The following is a 22,720-nucleotide window of genomic DNA, read 5'->3' on the forward strand; positions in this document are numbered from 1 at the left end:
TCAGGACTACTTATTCTGCCGAGGATTACACGAAGTTGTATATTAAGGAGATAATGTAACTTCATGGTGTTCCAGTATCTATTACTTCAGACAGTGGTGCATAATTTACAACTAACTTCTGGAGATCCTTCCAGAAGGGAATGGGGACACAGGTGAACCTTAGTACAACATTTCATCCCTAGAAAGACGGGCATACTGAGCGTACTATTTAGACGCTTGAGGATATGCTACAAGCATGTGTGATAGACTTCAGAGGTAGCTATGATGATCATTTATCGCTTATTGAGTTCGCATATAATAATAGTTGTCATTCCAGTATCTAGATGGTCCCATATGAGGCCATATATGGGCGGAAGTGCAGATCTCCTATCAGATGGTTTGAGGTTGGAGAATCAAGGTTGATAGGGCCTAAATTGGTCCAACAGGTGGTGGAGAAGTTTAAGCTCATTCAGGAGAGGTTACTAGCAGCTCAGAGTAGCCAAAAGTCTTATGCAGATTATAGACGATGAGACTTAGAGTTCCAGGTAGATGAATGGGTATTCCCGAAGGTGTAGCCTATGAAGGGTGTCATGAGATTCAGTAAGAAAGGAAAGCTTATCCCTAGGCACATCGGGCCTTACAGGATTAAACGTAAAGTAGGCCGAGCAGCCTATGAGTTAGAACTACCTTCAGACTTGGAGTCTGTACATCCGGCCTTCCATGTATCCAAGTTCTGTAAATGCATCCGATATCCTTCTAGAGTTGTACCAGTAGATGATGTCTATATTACAAAGCAGTTATCATATGGGGAAGTCCCTATTGCTATTCTAGAACGCCAAGCTCGTAGGTTACGAACCAAAGATGTAGCTTTCGTAAAAGTACTCTGGAGAAGTAAGAATGTGGAAGAGATAACTTGGGAAGCTGAGGAAGATATGAAGTCTAGATATCCTCATTTGTTTCTAACCCCAGAGTAGAAGCAGACCACGATACCATCGTCTTCAGGTATGCATTATTTTGTCAGTTATTCTTGTTGGTCGTGTGGGACCATAGTTGTAACCCTGTGTGGCATTGTACTGTAATGTTGGACGGTGTGGTAGGCTGGTAGTGGTGTGATTATAAAGGAGACTCTGCCAAATTTTCTGTAGACTTCTAAAGGTTTAACATTCGAGGACGAATGTTTTTGAGGGGGAGAGGATGTTACATCCCGTATTTTGTATGTTAAGCATCTTTGTGAGTTTGTGGTTATAGATTTGGAGAGCGAAATTATCTTTAAGGTTTTATAAAGTTAGACGTGTTCATCTTGAGTATTCTCTTGGAATTGAAGTGTTCTTGAGGTAAGATTCCATCTTAATTCCATGTTTATGAGTTTATGTGATGGTTATACTTGGTTTGGAGGGAAGGTTTAAATATGAACTTGAGTTTATGTTGAGATGTAAACTAACTTGAGTCATGTTGTTAATGTGTTTTTGAGATAAAATCTTATTGTTAGGATAGTAGGTGGTGTTGAGATTGTATTGAAGGTGTTATACTTGGTATAATTGGAAGAAGAAAGTGTATAAGTGTCATATACAAAGCATATATTGGACTGTTTTTATGTAAATCTTGGGGTGAGTAGTGGTGTGAAATTAAAGAGACTTATATGAGGTTATTGTTGTGCTGTTGGCTGTTAGGTGTGTTGTAGTGACTAAGGAGATTGGAGTACTAGTCCGACTGATTCATTGTGGGATTTTGTTGGCGACTTGACGTATGTTAAGTCTACCTTTTCTTCTTTCGGCATGATCCATAGAGAAGGGTTGTCGTCTTTGTCTAGCAGAAAATGGTCGTCTCATAAAAATAGAGTCTTAGAATAGAATCAAGGTCCAAAAATCTTTTGGCTCTGATACCAAAGAGAGTGGGGTATTTTTAGCTCATTGGGTCAACCATACTACATATGAAAGCCATCTCACTTCAAACGTAGGTTTGAGTGTATTTCCTCTTGTTTTTATACCTTAAGGTTTGGGCCTTAGCCCAAAAGGGTTTTGAAAAGGGAAACCTGCATGGCTTAGCTAAGTATTAGTAGTAATTATATTTAATAACTATAATTTGAATTAATTACTTCCCATAGCTAAAAGATGTATCTTAATATCACTTATTAACTATTAAGGTAAAATAGTAAAAAGAAAATAAACCCGTCTCTCACCTCCATTTTCTGTAAACCTTAACACATGGAGATGAGTTCTTACCTCCATTTTCTCTCTCCTCCATCCCCTCTATCTCTCTGCCATCACCCACCTCTCTCGCCTCTCTCTAGTTGACACCTAATTTTCACCTCAAAAGACATGTAGTTTAATTTTCAAAATTCCCGAGTCAAAAACGGAGCAAGGATGCACCTTCAAAATTAAAATTTCAAAATCCCGAAAAATTGCAAAAAATTGACATTTAATTAATTATTCTATGAAAATTGACAATTACAAGAAATTACAAGTTATTTACTTTCACAAACGTGAGTTGAAAAGAATATACATATCTCGCTCCGTCTAACTCGGGAAATAATTAAAAATGATTCATGAATTACGACTCATTTTGACCACATTTTTAAATATTGCTCGGAAGTATAGGGCTCGTTTTGAAGCTTGTATTTTGAAACGACGTATTATAATTTTTATTTCGTCAAAATATTATTTTACAAGGGGTGTATTGGACTAACTAACCTAAAACTATATAAAGACTATGCTACATTTTTATAAAAAATAAGAAGGGGATTTTATCCATTTGTATCTTTGTTGGTACCATTTGGATAAGGTCTTTTTAGGGGGGAAAAGTACGGATAAGTGACCTATTTTTGTCCATAAAATTCTAAATGCTTAGTTGGATGATTTTGAAAATTTGAATAAGGATTTTTGGGGGAAAAGTACGGCCAAGTGGCATATCTTTGTTCATAGAATTCTAAATGCTTAGTTGGATGATTTTGAAAATTTGAATAAGGATTTTGGGGGGAAAAGTACGGCCATGTGGCCTATTTTTGTCCATAGAATTCTAATTGCTTAGTTGAATGATTTTTGAAAATTTGAATAAGGATTTTGGGGGAAAAAGCTATGGTCACATGGCCTATTTTTGTCCATGAAATTCTAAATTGGCTTGCCTACAAATAGAAGGGATGGACATTAAGAAGAGGGAACTTTTTTTTTGGTGGGGGGGGGGGGGGGGGGGGGCATTTTTGAGAGAGAAAAAAAGGGGAATCTTCTTTTTCTATTTTTTGAGAAAGAGAGAGAAAAAAAAAACAAAAAGAGAGAAAGAAAAAAAAAGGAAAAAAGTGAAAAATGAAAAAAAAAAAAAAGAAAAAGAGTTCATGGCATCCTAAAAGCTAAAGTTTGATTTATATATTCAAAGCTTAGCAACAAAAGATACAAATATAAGATATACATATACAAAAAAAAAAAAAAAAAAAAAGGGTTTAAAGATTTGTGAAGTGTTTGGTGCTTGAAGTAAATTGAACCTATCCTCATTTTGATCTTTAGGTTGCCCCAGCAAAAGGTAACCTCTCATTCTATCCTTTTTTCATTTCTAGTTATGATTATATATTTATTATGATACTTGTGTTAGTTAAAAATAATTCTTTGCTAGCTTAGTCTTGTTTGATGATTAAGTGAATATTATGTGAATTTGATACCATTTGAAAAAATGAAAATAAATTAGAAGTTTGATTTAGATAATGTGTTAAGTGATTTTAGGTCGGTTAAATTGATATCCTTTATTTCATTTCTAGTTATGATTGTATATTTATTATGATATTTATGTTAGTTAAAAATAATTCTTTGCTAGCTTATTCTTGCTTGCTGATTAAGTGGATGTTATGTGAATTTGATACAATTTGAAAAAATGAAAATAAATTAGAAGTTTGATTTAGACAATGTTAAGTGATTTTAGGTTAGTTAACTTGATAAAAATAAGAAAAAATTCCATCCTTTATTTCATTTTAAGTTATGATTATATATTGTTTATGATGCTTGTGTAGTTGAAAAAGATTAGGTGCTAGCCTAACTTTGATTACATGATTAAGTGAGTATCCTATGGATTTATTACCATTTGAAAAAATGAAAATAAATTAGAAGTTGATTTAGACAACGTTAAGTGATTTTAGGTTAGTTAAATCGATAACAACAAGAAAAAGAGATTCCATCCCTTATTTCATTTTAAGTTATGATTATATGTTAATTATGATGCTTGTGTAGTTGAAAAGGACTATGTGCTAGCCTAACTTTGTTTACATGATTAAGTGTGTATCCTACAGATTTATTACTATTTTTTACAATGTTAAGTGACTTTAGGCTAATTAAAATTGATAAAAATAAGAAAAATAGTAGCTTAAGTTAGAATTTTGACATTGTGTTGATAGATTTCGTGTGATTTATTCATTCTTGTAAGCTTTTGATATATTTAAAAAAAAAAAGCCTTAGTTCTTGTGAGTTTGTTACTAATTCATAGCAACTATTGGACGTTTTGCATAAATTGTCCTTTTTTTTTATAATTATGATAATTATGGGCTTGGTTTAAACGTATTGTAATTCATCTTTTTGACTTTGTAAATTAAATAATTGATCTCGACCTATTACTAATGTTTTGTACACCTATCTTTTGTGACCTTCCCAATTTGTTGGTGGATCTTTCGAGGCCCACTAACATTTCTAGATCGAGTCAGCCCCTATCATGAAAGAACGAAGGCATTGGAGCATAATTTGGAGCGGAAATATTTATTTAAGCATGTTTCTATTGGGCTTGGTCGGCCCAATTCCCTACTCTCTTTATATTATTTATTTGATTATATACATGTATGTTTGTATATAATTGGAACCTTGAATGAGATTATCACGCCTAAGAGTTGCTAAAAATTGATTTAAAAAAAAAACTGTTTAGGCAAATTTAGGATTGCGGATGATTTTGAGGATTTTGGATACCTTTGGTATGATTTTGAATTATAGGCAAACTTTAGGACTACTATGATTTATTTGAAACTTGAGTTGGAAAGATGTTTTGTAAACTTGGATTATCATTTTGAGTGAACTGTTTTGACTATTAAAAAGGCTAATAAGTTTACTTTGAGACTTTTTGTAAAGATTAAAACCAAGAATTAGATAAAAGTTCTAAAACTATGGCCAACCTATGGAGTATATTAGTATGCCTATACAAACTATTTTCAAAAACTATTTTCTATACTTAGAAACATTGTTTCTAAAAAAACTTTTTTCTAAACTCGGGTGGGCTTACGTAGTGTTCTACCTGGGTTGACACCTTCGGGTTTTAACCTAGGTGTTCTAGTCCGAAATCCAAAAAACGCCCAATTTTAGGCAAAACTCTACCATTTTTCGTTTCTTGAAAAGGAGTGTTTTTTGCCTGAATGACTAATTTCTATTTGCGGAAATATGAAACAAAAAACTATTTTTATCACAATCAATTTATATCTACAAAGGAATACTATTAGAACCCGTAGGTCAATCTATTTTACGGATCCTTAATACTGGGATCACCATAACCCTTACCCATGCTTTGGTTAGATTAGGATTCTTTTAAAATTTAACCGTTTTGAATGAACCCTTTTCGAACTGGTTTTCCTAGTTTCCTAAAAATTAGGTGGCGACTCTAAAAAATAAAGTCCATTTAGAGCACCATCACATAGAGGTATATTTTTTCTTTTTCCCGATATCATTGGCAATCGTACTTCCCCATGATAATTTCCTTTAAATGAGGCAAGTGCAAGTGCGAATCGGAAAAAAATATCGAACCGCTACAGATGGCGACTCTGCTGGGGGCAATTTAAGGTTCTAACCATAAGGGTTTAAATAATTTCTGTGTTTGTATGATATAAATTGTTTAAGTGATATAAATTGTTTAAGTGATATAAATTATTTATTTGTTTAAATTTCCGTAAAATATAACTGTCGTTCCTGGATGCATACTCCGCCACTCTTGGCATTTATTTTACATTTTTTCTAAGGGTGATAACGCGGGATGAGCTGCGGTCTTACCTTCACTAAAAAACCTTTTGATATATTCTTTGGAGGTCTCTAAGGTCGAGTGGGCATGCGGTCATCCCACAGCCTTAGAAAGCCCACCCCCAGCTTGTCCGCTTGGGTAACCTATGTCATTCGCTTGAAAAACCACTCTAGAATAATTAGCATAGAGTGAAGCCAAATCTTTACTGATATAGCGCATGCTAATCTTAGACCGGTTTGGATATCTCAGACCTACCTGAATCGGACAGGAAAGACACCTTACTGTGTTGAGATGGTGTAAGAGCCTGAAGACACTACATCCCACTATATGCTATTTGGAAGCATTATTGTGCCATGTGTGAAATAAATTACTGTTCCTGGGGGCGGAGAACTAACAATGTTCTATCGTAAAGATGTCTCTAATGTGCAGTTTGATATGGTTGTGGGTCCACCACCAGGTTTAGTGATGTGGTGGGAAGGTTTGACTAATGATCAGAAGAAAGAGATAAAGTGTTGTATAGGTGTTACACCTCAGAAATTTTTTCGTTCATGCACAGTGAATAGACTGACGAAGGGCACGACGTATATGATGTTTGATAAGTTAGAAATAACATTTGATGATTCTAAATGAGATTTCAAAGACATGTGAAGTAGGAGACGGAAGTTGTTAAGGAAAGGAAGGTATAGGTGGTGTGTCGAGCAAGATTTACGAGTATTGAATTAATGATGGCTTAATGATGTTTTGGAGAAGAGTTATAATGTCTCTTAGATTGTTAACGAGGTGCTAAACAAGTGCAAAGAAGGTTGTATAAGGATTGGAGATCAAACGAAATGACGAGGACAACTTCGGAAAAGCTGTGAGTTACACGACCACCTTATACGGACCGTAGAACTTTATACGGACCGTATAAAGGTCCGTATAACCCAACAGGAAGAATGTTTTCCATGGTGGTGAACCACGGACACTTATACGAACCGTACATAGTTATACGGACCGTATAAGTGGTCCGTATAAGTCCAGACGGGCTGAGTATTTCCAAGTATTTAAATGTGTTCCCACCTCATTATATTAATTCTCCTCACTTCTCCACTTCTCTCTAACCCTCTAGAATGTTCCACGCACTTCTTTTACAAGAATCCAAGACTAAACAAGAATCAACTTCATCAAACCAAGGAAATCAAGTATAAGGAAGCTATTGAGGGTTGCTTGAAGTCAAGAAATCTCTTGGATTGAAGCTAGGGTTTTTCTTCAAGTGGAGTATTGCTATCCAAAACCCATTCCTACACTATCAAAGGTAAGTTTTATGATCAATTCATGTTATTTAGAGTATTGAGGGGTTGAAATAATTGGATTATAGAAGGAAATAGAAAATGGGTTACAAATATGAGAATAGTGACATTTTTTAGTAGTAGCTTAATATGAATCATGATTCTTTGTATGTTACGAGTATAGTTATGTTATAAATGCTATTAAGAACATAGGAGAAACATTATATGGGGATGAAAGTAATGTTGTATTATGACCATGGTTATGGATGCGCTTGAAATGGAAGTAGAAGAATTGAACAATGTATGGCTGATGAAGATTATTGAGTATGATATTATGGATATTGTTATTGAAGTTTGGGAGGTGATATGTAATATGAAAAAAGTTGTATAAACAAAGGAAGTGCTGCCCAACTTTCTCTAGCATTAGTAAGCACGTACATAAAATCGATTAGCTAATGTTAATGTGAATTCTCTTGAAGGTAGAAACGTGAGCATTGAAGGAGAACAATCAAGAGATGGAATTGTTAAATGAAAGAGGTATGTAAGGATAGTCCCTTCTTTCAAAGGCATTACTCCTATGGCATGAATCCTCCTATCTTTCCATGATTTTCCTACATGTTAGAAATTATGAGTCTACGATTATAAAGAGCTTCATATACGATAAAGAAAAGAGATACGTTGCGAGCATGACAATACTGATGACGAATCAAAGTCTAGAAGTCCTAAAGCTCATGATATGACATTCCTACGAAGCTAATGATCCTTGTATGATTCCTATGGTATTATTTTCCCTACCTCCCCATGACTTTCTTACATTCCGGGAATTATGAGTCAACGTGATAGAGAGCTTCTTATGAGGTAAAGATGAGAAATATGTCATGAATATGATAATGATGACGATAAGTCTAAGCCTAGAGATTCTAAAGCAAGATATGATGTCTATGAAGTTAATAATGCTAACTACGATCCATTGATGTTGTTCATTGTATACACTCACGTTTTATATGCTAATTCCTTCGAGGTGAGGCAGAATGCTTATGAATGCTCCATAATGGAATCGGGAGTTCACAACCTTATGTCACCCCGATAAAGTATAGCTGTCTTTGAGTTCTATGCATGCATTATGATGAGTATATAATGATGATATTACACCGCGCCTATATGGCCGGGTAGACACCGCTAAGGCGGGCAGCGTATACACCATGCCTAGATGGCATGGGCAGACACCACTTGTGGGCGGCATGAGATGGTACCCAGGACGTGGGAGGCCTAGACGTGGGCTAATGATTATCACACCGTACCTATATGGTCGGGAAGTTTATACATATATGCATACATGATAACGACGACGATGCTAATAGTGATAATGATAATGACGACAACGATAATAGCGATAATGATAATGATGACGACGTTAATAGTGATAATGATAATGATGATGATGATAATAGTGATGACGCTAAAGATGTTTATGGGCTTTTATGTATATGTGCTTTTATGTATATGTGCCTATGTGTGGCTATTATGAAACCCCGAGCTTATATGGCCGGGTAGAATATATATATATATATATATATATATATATATATATATATATATATATATATATATAATGCGCGTGCACCACTGCAGTTGGGTACGGATAACACTGAGCCTTGGTAGGGCCAGGTATGGATACCACTAAGCCTTGGTAGGGCCAGGTACGGACAACACTGAGCCTTGGTAGGGCCAGGTATGCATAACACCAAGCTTATCATAGCTGGGTACGTAAGACACCGAACTTATATGGTCGGGTATGATACTACTATATATTCAAATGGATGAAAAGCCCGAAGGACATGTATGTGATATTGTCGAGCCACTACGTGGCCGAATACGGATAATGTTTAATGTGTATAAACAGATATGGTACTATGATATATATATGATACGATGATATATGTGCTATGATGATATATGTGCTATGATTATATATGATATAGGAATGAAATGTATCCACCCTTAAAAGTTACGCAGGTTATATCTTCATCTTATGTCTTATGATTTCTCTATTATGTTCATTTCATTCATGCCTTACATACTCAGTACAATATTCGTACTGACGTCCGTTTTCTTTGGATGTTGTGTTCATGCCCACAGGTAGACAGGGAGGCGACCCAGATTCATAGGAGCCGATTACCATACTTTTGAGAGCACTCCATTATTCCGGAGGTGCCATTGATTTACTATTTTGTGTACATATATGTTTTGGGCATGACGGGGTCCCGTCCCGTCCATATGTCTAGTACTCTAGTAGAGGCTCGTAGATACGTATGTGTGGGTAGTATGGTCTCATAATGTCCTTATTGTATGTACATTATTTTGATAGCCGAAGGGCTTATGTATATAAAGGTAATTATGTTTCGAAGTGAAAAAAATGGTTTTTCCTATGATTTGAGTACAAGATTAATGAATGAACGCTTGATGTGTACGATGGGTAATGGTATGAACGGTGCTCGGTGGTTAGCCCTGGGTACCCGTCATGGCCCCTAGTCGGGTCGTGACAATAGGGCATCTACCTTTATTGATGGATATGACTAAGGATCCGAGTCTGCTAGAAATTATTACCGGTTATTGGGACAACGACAGAGTGGTGTTTAGATTTGGGGGAACAGAGATAATTCCCACTTTAGAAGAGATTAGAATGTCTTGGAAAGCGTGGGAAGCACTAACAAGTCCAAAAAGAAGTTAGCTCAAAATATCCTTATCCCCACAAACCTACCCCAAAAGAAATCAACGACATGTTTGTTGTCAACAAAGCTGATTGGGCGCAGGGAACCACTATGGTCTTTAGAGAGTTATATGGTAGGTATTCATCCAAACAGGGGTACGAAAACCACATCCTTGAGTTTTCTTCACTCCAGTCCTGGGAAGCTAACCAAACACTAGCCTTTATCACCTGCCTATTAGGAACCATGGCATTTCCACTAAATGCCTCCTTAGCTATTTACACCTGGGTTGTCTTTGTTTCTCATGCTGTTCTTAGGGGGGTTTCGACGGATGGGCTTACCAAATATTTTGACATCATCCCAATTATCCTATCACATAAGTATCGGGCTTTGGGAAAGTGCGGCAACCGTTATTATTATTTCCAGGGTTGCAACCTCTTAGTCCAATGGTGGATACTTAAGCATTTAGATAGGAGTGGTTTATCTACTCACCAAGATCCGGCCCTAAGAGAAAATGACTTGGGAGTCGCTGCTATGCTTTGTGGGGTTCAAGATAAAAAAGGATGGGCTCACATCTTTTCCAGACTGAGAGAAGAACATATCAGATGGAGGGTACCTAATTTTCATTCCAAGACTATTTGTGTTAAGAGCCGTAGGCGTCCATATTTATCACTTATGGGCATTAGATGGATCAGACCCTATGCACCATTGAGAGTACTTAGACAGTTTGCATGAAACAGGTTATTCCAAATGTGGGTAATATAGGAGAGTTTGTACGAGATTATGAAGAAGGTCGTATCGAAGGTATAAAAGATGCTTAGAAAGATTGGAAGAATGTGATAAGGGAAGATAAATTGGATGAATATCCAAACAATTCAAGTCATGATGAAAATTACTAGTGGCTTAAGGCTGAGCTAGCTGGTACTGCTACTCCAAGACCGTATCTGTATAATTTCCCATAGATAGAGAAGCCGCGAATACAATTCAAGTTAGAACAATGAAACGACGAATGGAAAGAAGAGAAATGGATCATCAAGCAAAAATAGAATATGACATATAGATAATTAAATTGTTTGACAGACGAGGTAGATGCCTCATTGAAGAGCTTAGAATGGCTAAACACTTTTGGTAAAGGGGCCATAGATACGGGGACGTCGTTGCTTGATGATTAGAGGGGTCAGTAGATTGGGACAACATTGATACCAGCCCATGTAGCCATTCAGGCCGCCCTTCGAAGGGCCAAGAAGGCGCGAGATGATAGAGAGCAGATTTCTATCCGTGGAGTGGATTTTTTCTGATTATTGCACTTGCTTTAAAAGCCTTGTAATCCCACTCTGTAAAATACCATTAATAAAAAGCACTTGGATTTTTATTTTTTGGGAACAATACATTTGTTTTATATATGACACAATTATGCTTCGTACGCTAGTAGGCTGAGAGCAACGAGGTATAGGAAAGCGAATTATATATTGTCTAAATGTTTATTTGATAAAACTGCTTTGGGTAAAAATCATATATATTGTTGAAACTCTTGATTGGTCCATATTCCGATCACTGCCTAAAAAGGAAAACCAAAAAAATAACCTCTAAAACCAAATTTAGCTTCGCTTTTAAAAGGTTGATTTGCTAATAGGAAATGGAGACTCCAGACAGCAAGAGTGCGACTTCTCCTTACATCAACCTAGTCAGTGACGATGAGAACTTGGAAGCGACAAGTGAGAAAAACCGACAATGGGACGATTGGATTGCCCTAGCCACTGCCAGAATGAAAGAAGCTGAACAAACCACTAAGGCGGCCAATGAGAAAATAAAAGAAGCAGAAACTCTCCTAGCTTATGTTGAGGAGCTAACTAAGCAACACCCTGCCCATCGGGTAAAACGGGGAAAAACACCTGAAGCACCAATTGGGAGTTATGTCCTACTCAATCAACAAGAAGAGCTTGACCCCATACCATATGGAGATGACAAACTACTTATCCCCAATCTGAAAGTCTATGGAGACCCGTACGAATTGCAGCTAGAGGAACCTCCGGTTTCGTGCACCATTGTTTTTAAGGGAACAAGTACACAATCGGGTACGCCAGTATAATTGTCAAAACAAGAACTCTTGGAGACTTAGGGAAGTTTTGGAGTGTATGCGCAAAGCCCAAATCTGCTGCTGCCGTGTTCTTCTCCTGTAATTTACAGAAAGTGCCTCTACCACCGAAGTCAGTCAGGCCATACAAACAATGAGTGTGGAGCATTGGAAAGGAAGCTTATCTAATGGATTGACCAAGGGAGAATTAGCCAGCTATGGGGGCCCCACTCTTTCCTGACCCATGACTAAGGAAGGAGTCATCCAGAAATGATAACAAAGTTTAGGTTCTGGAGGAGGGACTTCTATAAATTTGAGGAGTCATACGCTAGGATTCACTCCCTACTGTGTAGTGTGAAGAAGATATGAGCAGTTCCATAAACCTAACAGGGTCGCCCAGGATCTCCAAGAGAAAGGGTTTGTGTGTATCACCATGGTTGCCCTGGTCACGACATTGAGGAATGTGTGGCTTTCGAGCTTGAACTGGAACGCCTCGTGAATGAGGGACATCTTTGGATTGTCACAGGAAGACAAGGATAGAAGATAAAGATAAAGAAGACAATGAAGACTTTCTTAGTATGGTTGGGTAGAAAAAACATAAGTATCCCTTTACTGCTTTCTATAAGATAGAATATCCCTTTCCCTTTTTATGTAAACGGAACCACGCTGACCTGATGTCCCGTTGGGGATACGTGGGAAGCCTACCTAAGGCCTAGTCAAGGTAGAAAACTAAGTTTCGGGTAGCATAGGAAAAAAACTTTTTCTGTGTATGCCTGAACTACGGATGGACCTGATTTCCCTTTGGTGGGATACGTAGGCAGTTTATTTAAGACTCGATCCTTTTATGATGAAAATCCAAATCCCCCTTAGTACAGGATGGGTATAAGCAAATCAACTATGAAGACCACTTACCAAAAAATCAATATTCCCAAAAAACACGAAGAGACCAAAATACCTTTGGAATGTGAATCAGTCAAGAGTTGAAATCAAATATATGAATCTATGTACTATAAACTGTAACAACGTGATATCTTGTGTTTTGTGCTTAAACCTCATGCTAACTTGGGAGATTTTGAGTTGTTTTCTCTTATAGACAGGGGTGGATTCGCTGGCACCAGTTACTCGATCAAAAGCTGCCGCAGCGTCCTTAAACCCTCAAGAAGAAAACATTCCTGAGACTCCGCCACCGAACAGAACTGCTTTAGTCGAGGGTATCCCAACAGCTGACATAGCGGGAATGCCTTTGGAAGAGGATATTAACCTGCTAATGAGGCAATTGGCTGAAGTTAGGGAAGAAGCAGCCCGCCTGAGGGCTGAAAAGGAAAATGCTACTAATGCTAAGGCTTGAACACCTCCACCAATTTCCCCAAATCTGGACTTACCAATTCCTGACCATTTCCCACAAACCCAAACTGGGGCTACTTTTCAAACTCCACTGCACCGAAATACCACCTATGTGGGGAATTCCTCCCACCAAACCCCAGCTTTTCAAACACCTGCTCACGCTACAAACATAAATGCGTATCAAGCCCCTCGGGAAACAGGAGCTCCTGTGATCCATCCCGTACAACCAAATGTCACTTTTCAGGACCATGTAACCCATGTCGACTCTTCGCCAGAAGTGGAGAACATGGAAATGTTCTTTGAGGCAAGAATAGACAAAATCGAGAAGGAAATGGGGAAGAAAATTGCTGAATTAGAGCATGGCTCTAAAAAGAAAGAGGGGCTAAGATACTCTGATTTGTGTATACATCCAGACGTGGGCCTGCCAGAAGGCTTCAAAATTCCCAAATTTGATCACTTTAATGGATCGGGCAATCCCAGAGCCCACTTGAGGGCTTATTGCGACCAGTTAGTTGGAAATAGCGGAAATGAGGCTTTGCTCATGAGGTTGTTCAATCGACTTATGTCAGGAACAGCCATGGAATGGTTTATCTCTCAAGACATCAGTTGATGGAAGACATGGGAAGAGATGGCAAGTTCATTCATGGAAAGATTCCGCTTCAATGTGGAAAATGTGCCTGATCGCTTCTCGTTGGACAAAATTCGTTAGGAATCGACTGAAACCTGCAGAGAATATGCAATCACTGGAGAGATGAGGCAGCGCGTGTTCAACACCCTATGACTGAGGCTAATCTTGTAGCTGTATTTATACGATACCAAAAAGCTAATTGTTTTGACAAAATGATAACTATGATAGGGAGTTCCTTTGCAGGTTTAGTCGCCGTTAGGGAAGATATCGAAGATGGCCTCAAGACCGGCAGGATTGTTAGTGTACTAAATAGATCAGGTGCATTTGGTGCCGCAAGTGGCAAAAAGAAGAGAGAAGATATAGCTTATGTTTCTAGGACTACTAGCCCAAAAAGGCAAGGAAAGGAAATAACCCACAAAAGTCAAGATAACTATCAATCACCTCCACCAACCAACTATATAACCACGTCACCCCAGTATAGCCCAATGTTTGTGTGCTATGCACAACCTAGCTACCAAGCTCCACAACCAAATTATCAAATACCAGCACCTAGCAACTGAGATCCACGACCAAATTATCTAATGCCAGCCCCCAATAACCAAGCTACACAAAGCCAGACTTTCCAAAACCAGCCTCCCCGAGAAAACAGTGAGGCACCCCAAAAGAAACCTATGATAGAATTCACTCCGTTACCAAAATTAAGGGCTAGTTTGTTTGGTAAACTAAGAGATACCGGGCGAATGAACGCTATTCCACCAAAACCTGCTAATCCCATGGATCGGTCGTACAGGTCGGATTTCACTTGCGTCTATATTCTAACTAAGTTGGCCACACTACCGAATATTGCATAAACTACAAGATATGATTGACAATCATGAGCATATCCTGGAACCAACATTCTTCAATGTGGACAAAAATCCTCTTCCCAAACATGGAGGGAACCAAATTCACATGATAGAAAGAGGCGACGAATGGGAAGAGAGCTCTGCGATAATTCACCCAGATATTAAAGGGTTTGAAAAAACTGTGGCCTCGTTGTCTTTACAAAAGCGAAAAGAAGTGTTAAACCCTTTGGCAAAGAAATCTGAGACATCTACTGTAGCCAAGAAAGAGCCCTTCGTGCTCAAATATCCCTTAACAGTCGCTCAAATTCAAAACGAGCCGTTCATACTCAAAACGTCAGGACCAGTTGAGAATGCAGCCTTTGTGATCAAACCACCGCATCTAACAATGGTCAATAAAGGAAAAGAGATAGCCGTTATGGTTCAGGGTATGATCAGGTCAGGAAGGTGTTATGCTCCAGAAGAGCCTGTGCTCGAAGCACCACATTGCGAAAACCCTAAGAAAAGACCAATCACAGAAGGCGAAGCTGAAAACTTTTGGAGGCAAATGCCAGTCAAGGATTATTCAATGGTTGAGCACCTACATAAGACTCCTACCAGGATATCAGTAATGTCATTATTACTTAGTTTGTCTTAACATCTCTTAGCATTAATGAAAGCTTTATATGAAGTTCAAGTGCCCGTCGGCACTACAAGTGAAACATTGGCTGAGATCGTAGGGTATGTTATGCGAGCGCATACGCTATCAGTTTCTGATGATGAATTTCCAAGGGAAGTTAAGTCCCACAATAAAGCCTTTCACATAACAATCAAATTCCGTGACAAGATTATCCCTCAAGTGCTGATTGATAGAGGGGATGGTTTGAATGTATGCCCTGTGGCAACTTTGAAACAACTCGGGTATGATGTTGGCAAAATTCGCCAGAGTCGAACAAATGTAAAAGCTTATGATGGCGCAACTAGTGACCCAATTGGAGAAATAGAACTACACATACAAATGGGTCCTGCAGAGTTCATAGTGGAGTTCATCATCATGGATATCAAAACAAGCTACAACTTATTATTGGGATGACCCTGGTTACATGCCGCTAGAGTTGTAGCATCTTCGTTGCACCAGTCTCTCAAATTCATATGGGATGTCCAAGAAGTCGTGATTCATAGTAAAGGAAGTATTCACAACTATCCGAACAACTCCGTACCAATCATAGAGAAGTCACCAATAGGCGCTGATTTTCACACTGTTGAACTAGCCATGATAGACGATAGGGGAGATGATGAAGATATCCCTATGCCACTGGTCTATAAAATGGTTGCTACAACCATGATAAAGAGTGGGTTTGAACCCGGGAAAGGTCTGGGAAAGAACTTACAAGGAATCAGAGAACCAGTGAGTATAAAAAATGGGAAGTATCGATTTGGGGTTGGATACAAGCCATGTGAGGCAGAAGAGGAAGAAGCAGAATATGGACCACGAGGTCCCGTTGAAATGAGAAAGTCATTCCCTCATCTGTACCAGTCCTCACACTGTGCCCATTGAGTCACAACAGCAAAGATCCCGAAGAGGGTTTACGGACGTTGTTTTAGGAAGAGGACTGCTCAACTTTCATTGAAGAATGCTTTGAAGCATTGGATTCATCGTGCTGAGTAAGGGGAAACAACAAGTGGATGGACTTCTACCCCATTGTTCACCATGCAGTAGAAAGAATGCTCATTTTTTTGAAAAAAAGGGCGAAAGTTGGTTTTGAGGCCCGGCTTGTCGTCTTTTCATGTTTCCTTATTACGTGTTGTTTAATAACGAAAATTGCTCGATGTTCCATTCCGAGTCAGGACCACAGTAGCTATTACTCCTTTTAAAATTTCAATGAAAATGCCTCAAAGTTTACAATAACATGAAACCGTTTTACTTTACCTATATATATACGTAATTAAAATTGCTTTTAAATGATTAATAACCGTGTTATTTTGTTTTACAGTAATAATACAGAGGCCACAAATAATGTCATGACATGTTACGAAACAAGTAAAAACGACGACGTACAAAACAACGATCAAGAAGAAGAGACAACTGAACCAGAGAGGTTGATAGATGTCGAAGAAGAATACGAGAATAGACAAACCCCAAACCTAGAGGAAATAGAGGCAGTTAATCTAGAAAATGAGGAGTTCATTCGGGAAACTAGAATAAGTGTGCATTTGACAGAAACTGAGAAAGAATGGTATTGAAGTTCGATAAAAGAGTATGAAGATGTTTTAGCTTGGTCATACGCTAATTTTTCAGGTTTGAGTACGAACATTGTTGCCCATAGGTTGCCGATCCTAGAGGGATTCACCCTGGTAAAATAGAAAATCAGGTAGCCTAAGCTTGATGTCAGCATCCGAATTAAAGAAGAAGTTGAAAAAAACAGATTCAGTCAGGAGTTCTAGAGGTGACACCCTACTAGAAATGGTTGACGAATATAGTCCCGGTACCAAAGAAAGATGGGAAAATAAGGATCTATGTGGACTAATGTAATCTTAACCGCGCTAGCCCGAAGGATAATTTTCCACTCCCAAACATTCACATACTCATTGACAACTGCGCCAAGCATGAGGTGCAATCTTTTGTGGATTGTTACGCGAGCTACCATCAGATACTGATGGATGAAGAAGATGCTCAAAAGACGGCATTCATCACACTATGGGGAGTATACCATTACCCGGTAATGCCTTTTGGGCTCAAGAATGTCAGCGCTACTTACATGAGGGTGATGACCGCTATTTTTCATGATATAATACATAGAGAGATTGAGGTATATATGGACGACGTCGTCATCAAGTCCTGAGTGGGTGAGGACCACCTTGAACATTTGAGAAAATTCTTCGACAGACTCCGAAAGTATAGTAAAGTGCACATTTAGAGTGCCTGCCGGAAAATTACTAGGATTTATAGTCAGTCGTCGTGGTATAGAGTTGGATCCTATAAAGATCAAAGCAACCAGAGAACTCCCACCGCTAAGAACAAAGAAAGAAGTCATGAGTTTCTTAGGAAGGTTGAATTACATTGGATGCTTCATCGCTCAATCCACAATAATCATAGAACCAATTCAAACTCCTCAAGAAAGATGCTCCAACTAAATGGATGGAGGATTGTTAGAAATCCTTTAACACATTTAAAAGATACCTGTCAAATCCACCCGTTTTGGTTCCGCTAAGGCCGGGAAGCCCTTTGCTGCTGTACATGTCAGTATCAGAAAATGCTTTTAGGTGCATGTTAGCACAAAATGACGAAACAAGCAAGAAAGAGAGAGCCATCTATTACATCAGTAAGAAGTTCATACCTTGTTAATCCAGATATTCCTTGGTGGAAAAGATGTGTTGCACTCTGACATTGGTGTCTCAGAAAATAGGACATTATATGGCTGCATACACGACTCATCTGATTTGAAGAATGGACATTCTAAGGTACATATTTCACCAACCTATGCTGATAGGGAAGTTGGCCAAATGGAAAATGCTATTAAGCGAGTTCGACATTCAATACGTCGCACAGAAAGCAGTTAAGGGGCAAGCATTGTCAGATCTACTAGCAGAAAGCTCGGTAGATGACAATCTCGTACCTTTGTGGACTTACTTCTTTGATGAAAAAATAATAACAATTGATGGCAAAGAAAATGAAGATGAATTAGGCTGGAAAGTATACTTCGATGGAGCTGTCAACTTTAAAGGATCTGGGATCGGAGCCGTCTTGGTTTCAGACTCAGGGCAATATTATCCAGTGGCCGCCAAGTTAAACTTCAATTGCACCAACAACATGGCTGAATACGAGGCGTGTATCTTGTGTCTACGTTTAGCCCTCGACATGGATGTGAGAGATCTTCAAGTAATTGGCGACTCGAATTTATTGATTCATTAAGTTCGAGGAGAATGGGCCACCAAAAATGAAAAGATCAATTCGTATGTTGGACTTGTGCAAAGGTTGGCAGATCGATTCCGAGAGGTCAAGTTCAAACACATAATGAGAGCTCAGAATGAGTTTGCTGATGCATTGGCAACAATAGCATCCATGATTCAGCATCCTGACAGTAGATACATTGATCTTGTCAAAGTTGAAATCAGAGATCAACCAGCTCACTGTGCTTTTGTAGAAGCAGAGACTGATGGAAAACCTTGGTACGTTGACATTAAAATGTTCTTGGATAAAGGAGAATATCTTGAAGGAATCACCATCAATCAGAAGAAGACCATCAGGAAATCGGCGAATAGTTTCTTTCTCAACAAGAATGTTCAGTACAAAAGAACCCCGGATTTGGGATTTCTCAGATGCGTTGACTCCATCGAAGCCACAATATTGATTGAAGAAATGCATGCTGGAACCTGCAGGCCTCACATGAATGGGTTCGTGCTAGCAAAGAAAATCTTAAGAACAGGTTATTACTGGATGACCATGGAGAACGATTGTAGCAAATTCGTCCAGAAATTCCACAAGTATCAAATTCATGGAGATTTGATAAAGGTTCCTCCAACAAAACTGAATGCTATGACATCGCCTTGGACATTCGCCGCTTGGGGCATGGATGTCATAGGACCGATTGAGCCAGCTACGTCAAACAAACACCGTTTCATTTTGGTCGCCATAGACTACTTCACTAAGTGGGTGGAAGAGACATCTTATGCATCAGTAACAAAGAAAGTAGTCGTTGACTTTGTGCGCAATAACATCATATGCCGATTTGGTATCCCAGAATCAATCATAACAGACAATGGGGCTAATCTGAACAGCCACTTGATGAAAGAAATGTGTGCGCAATTTCGAATCACTCACCGGAATTCAACCGCATACCGACCATAAATGAATGGGGTTGTGGAAGCCGCCAACAAAAACCTCAAGAAGATCCTCAGGAAGATGATTGATAACTATAAAGATTGGCATGTACAATTGCCTTATGCATTGTTGGGATATCGCACTATTGCCAGGACTTCAATTGGGGCCACTCCATACCTGTTGGTGTATGGCACTGAAGCAGTGATACAAGCCGAAGTAGAAATCCCTTCACTTCAAATAATACAAAAAGCTGAGTTGGATGATGCAGAATGGATCCTCAAGAGGTATGAGCAACTGGATTTGATAGATGAAAAGCGAATGATTACCGTTTGCCATGTTCAATTGTACCAACAGAGAATAGGCGAGCTTTCAACAAGCATGTGAGAACTAGGGTTTTTCCAATCGGGCAATTGATGCTCAAATGAATATTCCCTAATCAAGAAGAATACAAAGGAAAGTTTGCACCAAACTGGAAAGGGCCCTATATGGTGCGAAAGGTACTATCAGGAGGAGTTGTGGTACTTACTGAGATGGATGGTCTAGAGTGGCCAAGAGCAATCAATTCAGATGCCATTAAGAGATACTACATATGAAGAAAAAGATGACTACGAAGATTTAGAGTTTTTATAGTTTATGTTACTTTAATTGTATTACCTTTGCTTGTAATTTTGCATTTTTCTTAGAAAAAACCAAATCCAAATTATGTACGAACTACGCGAGGAACTGATTCCCTATACTTATAAAGGGATACGTATGCGCTCTTTTGAGTTCGGTCTCACCAGAAAAATTCCAATATATTTACCCTGAACTATGTTTTGACCTGATTCCTGAAACAGGATATGTGGGCGCTCTCTCGAGCTCGGTCATTCCAAATAAAATTTCCAATAAAACTTAGGAAACCTCAGAATTGATCTAGCAAGAGAAAGATAAAGGTAACCCCACAAGGAAATTGGGGCAGAATTTTTGAGGACCTCAAAAATTCTTTAAATATATCAGTTCAAAGGAACGTGCTGATTAAAACTTCTTACATTGGGGCAGAATTTTTGAGAGGGTCTCAAAAATTCCTTCGACATAGCGAAATTCGAGTTGGTACAAAGATGCATACAAACTAGGGCAAAATTTTCGAAAGGCATTCAAAAATTTCAAAAGTCAAGAAGAAGAGACAAAAGGCCTTGTTTGAGTAACTACTGTCATGACATTAAAAGGGCATGTATAAAATATATCATTTTCGAAACATATATAATACACCAAAATACATATATTTTCTAAAATCATCACCCAAAAACTTTTCAGCTCTGCTAAAAAAAAAGATTTTTGTTTTAGGAAAATGAGCATCCTTTCCTGCCGAATTATGAACGGAAGAAGTCCATGCGCAGGAAGAGCAGTCGACCATATAGGAAATTGATAAATTTTTTTGTGGATGCAAGAACAAACAAGCATGGATGTTTTACACTAACTTGTTTGCTAAGATGTTTAAAACAGGATATCGTCAACAAGCCGAGTGAAGAAGAAGCTTCAAGGAGTAGCGGCACAGAAGGAGAACAATGATTTTTACAAAATGAAAATTTTAAGACTACTGAAAGATATAATCACGGCTTACTGAAAGCTTGATCTCCACTAAACAATATTGTGTCAAGGTATTGAGACCCCAGCCTAGACGCCGCATGGCTTGCCTTGATACATTGACTGATTAGAAGTCTTAAAAATCTAAAGTTTGAAAACAACGTGTTGATATCGATATTGAAATGCTGTATTCACAATCGAGTCTAGTCCTTTTGAAAGATGTGAACCCTGTCGACGGGCAGGTATTCTTACCCAGAGTCAAAAAAGGAAGGTATCAGTCTTGCCACCGAGGTAAGCTTCATTCCTCAAGATGACTACATGCCAAAGGGGTTGAGTCGTCATCCATATATATAGCCAAATATAGGTAACATAATTCCGAGGTTGATGTCCACAATCGTTGAAATACGAATGTGATTCCTACATCAAGATTTGTGGTCGCTACTGCAGTTTATTTCAAGTTAATGTAATCATGGTTCAAGGATAGTGGTAGTCATGAGAATAGGCTCCGCACTTGAGTATGCAGTAGTTAACATGAATATCTTGACTAAATGTTATAATTCTGGACACAGTGGTTAGTAGTCATCATGCAAGGACTATGATACTGCACTTTGATGTGCAGTCTACATTTGGGTATTTTTTACTATAAGTGACGTAGTCCCGAACTGGTATACTGCAAGTTTCTTATGAGGATAACGATACAGTCGACACCAGATTTGCAATAGTCACCACAGTATCTGAAAATAATGTGAGTCCAAATTTTCAGGGGTGGCGGATGTCATAAGAAATAAAAATGACCTCGCACTTGAAAACATATTTTCATTAGTAGCATCTTACTTACGAAAATGACAACCAGACTGGGGTGTGTAGGTTTTGCAAAAATGCAGTATAGCCCGACCCAGATCCCAACGGAAGTTATCATTGAACAATGAAAACATCTGAAAATGATGAAATACTGTCGGCCAAAGTGTTGTGACTATTATCCAGAGTAGATCATTTTTTCAAAAATACACGAAAAACACAGACTTACAGGAGAAAATAAAGAAGATGGACAAGTATTTGCGAAAAGACGGACATAATGTCGGAGGATGACTTCAATGTAAACAAATCGGCAAAATTCCACTCAGGTATGACTACATTCATATCAAAATTTTCAAAAGACTAACACGCAAGACTCAGCATTTGAAATCGAGCTAGAAGCTACCGAAGATCGAAGCAAAAGCCGGATTCAAAACAAGAGGAGCGTACGTGGAACTTTTTCTTGGGCAGCCAGTCAAAAATCGTGTACGAGAGTCAAGCTTTCTACACTAGGGATTAGAGATCACTTCAAGCATCAACACTAATAAATCCTTTCCAAAAATCGCCTCCGGTTCGAAATTTCAACCGGAAGTAGCCAAAGGGATTCTCACATAAAGGGATATTCCTTTTTGGGTTATCGAGTCAAACTACAATTGGCCTGATTCCCAAAGCCAGGGATATGTAGGCTATTCAAAATTCGAGGTTCGGCCATATTCCTATAATTATCTCGAGACACCTTGAGGTAGTT

The sequence above is a fragment of the Lycium barbarum genome, chromosome 8, assembly GCF_019175385.1.
Source record: "Lycium barbarum isolate Lr01 chromosome 8, ASM1917538v2, whole genome shotgun sequence".
NCBI classification, from domain to species: domain Eukaryota; kingdom Viridiplantae; phylum Streptophyta; class Magnoliopsida; order Solanales; family Solanaceae; genus Lycium; species Lycium barbarum.